The sequence below is a fragment of the Chenopodium album genome, chromosome 4, assembly GCF_948465745.1.
Source record: "Chenopodium album chromosome 4, dcCheAlbu1.1, whole genome shotgun sequence".
Classification (NCBI taxonomy): domain Eukaryota; kingdom Viridiplantae; phylum Streptophyta; class Magnoliopsida; order Caryophyllales; family Amaranthaceae; genus Chenopodium; species Chenopodium album.
Genome location: NC_137837.1, coordinates 42,540,251 through 42,543,360, shown reverse-complemented (window position 1 = coordinate 42,543,360; position 3,110 = coordinate 42,540,251).

Sequence of the window (3,110 nt, the reverse complement as noted above, 5' to 3'; positions counted from 1 at the left end):
ATTAAACATGTTAATAATCCTACTAGACTAATTCACTCTCGTGCAACTAGCCTAGCAAAGATATGGAGGAATTTAGGGTTCTCAAACAACTCACTTTTGCACAATTGATTGAAAACACAATTAAAAGCATAGAATCAATTAGCTAGAAAGATTCTAATCCATAAAAGCATCATCCATACACAATAATCAAGAAACAATTTCATACTAACCACAATCAATCATTAAATTAATTAACATAACCTTCATCCATTTCCCTAGAACAAAACCTAAACTAACATAATGAACAAAAATATGGAAAACAAGGTAAAATAATAATAAAAGCAAGAATCAACAACTAAACTAATTAATCTACTCAAATAAACAAATAAATAAGCAAAAACAATAATAAATGAAAGCAATAAAGGTGAGAGAAAGTTAGGAAAACTCATTGAATTTATGAGAGGAAAAATCCACAAATTTGCTTCTTCAAAATCCCAAAAACTCCATGAAAAATCCCATCTTTCTCTCTCTAAACTACTCCTAACCCTAAGAGAGAGAAAATAAAGGCTAAACTAATCTAATCTAATCTAAAATTAATTGTTGAGTGAAAAGTTGAGAGAAAATAACCCCAAAGGGGTATTTATAATACAAGGCTAAATAAAATAAAGTAAAAGAGAAAACTAAAAAGAAATAAAAACTAAACTAAAATAATTAAAATAACTAAACTTAAAAACCAAAAATAAAACTAAACTAAAAATAAAAGAAAATGAAAAGAAAAAGGAAAGCAAAACAAAACCCATCAAATTCCCCAAAACCCACGAAAACCATCAGCTTTCCCCCTTTCTTTCTCTTTCGATCTTGGCTGCTCTGTTTTTCTTTCCATCATCACCATCACGCATCATCAATTATCACTCAATCACCACCGTCAATCCTCATCGTCATCAATCAAGCATCAATCAAAGCCGTTCAATTCTCATTAAAAATCACGTGAAAAGCTCGTGATTGACCCACGAATGCGCGCCCGCACAGAGGTCGCATAGAGGACGCGCAAAGCTTCTGCCTCGACTCTGATTTTGGACTCAATTGTGTGCGCTTTCTGACAGGGCTGCGCGGCCGCGAGGTCTGGGTTGCTCCTTGCTGTGAATTTGGTTCGATTGGTGCGATTGGAGATGCGAATTGGTGGTGAAATGGGAGGTGAGGTTGGGTGGTTTCGGTGCGATTGGGAGGAGCAGGGTTTTGTGGCTGGTGTTTTAATTGGTGTTGCGGGGTTTAATTGGTGAGTGTGTGTGTGGGATTGCGTGGGTATCGACTGGTGGCAGAGGTGTTTAGGCTGGGCGGCTGGCGCGGCTGTGGTCGCAGGTGGAAGCTGGTCTGGTTGGAGGTGCTGCGTGGCTGGGATTGGTGGAGTTGCGATGTTGGTGTTGTTAGGGTTGTGAGGTGGTGTTGTGAGGGCTGGTGGTGAATTGGGAGAGCAGGGAGCAGGGGAAGTGATGTTGTGTGTGTTGGAGAAGGGGAGATGGTGTGGTGGAGGTTAAGGGATGGTGTGGTGTAGGTTAAGAGGTGGGCAGCAGCTAGATCGGTTAGGGGCATTGTGAAGTTTGCTCGAACCTTGGACCCCGAACACAAACTTGACTTTGAAACCCGGAGCGCCTACAACCAAAAACAACACGAGGGTGAAATAGAAAATAAAATAAATAAAATAAAGTAAAATAAAATAAGATAAATAAAGTAAAATAAAATAAAATAAAATGCTAAAACTAAAGAAATAATAAAATTAAATGAAAAGAAATAAAATAAAATACGAAACTAAAATAAATAAGAAAATGAGATAAAAAGAGAAATTATTAAAAATATAAACTAACGACTTAAACTACAAACATTAAAAGAAAGAAAAATAAAATAAAACACGAAAATAAACTAAAAACTATAGAAAATTACAAAAATACTCAAAATAAAGAATAAAAGACAAGAATAATAAAATAATAGAAATAAAGGATAAAAAGGGTGAAATTATTGGAAAGTAAGCCGGAATACGACTCAATAAACACCCTAAAAGTGACATAAAAGTCACTTATCAACAACTCCAATCATTTGAGGGCCAGAATGGATGGTATTTCTGTCTGTCTGGCTCTCATGCAAGGAGGGTGCACTCCCTGCAGAAATGTTGTTGAAGCTGTCTGGAAAGTTCGACGTTGAAGCCGACTCAGACAGCGATTGGTTTCTCTTCCGGTTGATGATCTCCCGGGCATCAAGAGTTGATTTTTTGTTTCCCATCGGCTGTTGAGTCCGGCGGGTGTTGTTGTTGTTCCTCTTAGGAAGGAGAATCTTTGACCAATCAATGGTCCCGATTGCCTTCTCCTTTGGATGAGGAGTGGGCTGTCGGTCTCTGACTGACTTCCCCTTCTCCAGAGGAGTCTTCTTCGCCGACTGACCTTTACTCGGGCCAGCCCGACTTTGGGTGATCAGCTCTTTAATTTCACCCTTGAAACTTGTCATGAACCTCATGAGTTCGTCCCGGGTGACAGGGGCTGATCCTGCGGCCGTTTGGGTTTCCCCTTCCGGCTGCCCAGAGGGTCGGTTTGTACCCGCCTGGGAGGCACCCCGCTCCAGAGTGTCTCTGGGCCGGATGCGCTTGGTTATGAGAGAGCCATCATTGGCTGTAAAGGTTTCAACCTGAAGATCCTCATCTTCATGGTCTGTAAAGACTTCTTGGTCATCGTCCGGACGGTTAGGGGGTGGTACAGACTCTTGAACCATCTTCGAGGTACTCTCCCCACAGACGGCGCCAAATGTTTTGGGTGTTTTTGTCCCTCGGGAGAGTTACAACACGAAGTCTGATCCGGCTGAGCTGTACCTGCAAAATAACGGAGACTCCGGGTGGTTGGAGCTCCGCCTCCGACGGTCAAGTTAGTAACTTGAGAAAGAATAAAGAGACGGAAATTTAGGTGGGTATCTGCTCGGATTCCAAGCTCAGGTGTTTCTCTTATGTGAGAGAATGCAAGTGTAATAAATGGTAAAACGTGCCCTCAAAAAGAGGGACATCTCCCTATTTATAGGGTCTTTGGGAATTGTGCCCCTGATTAGGTCACTGAACCCTAATAATTGGTGGGCCGCGCCGTTTTGCGGCTTTC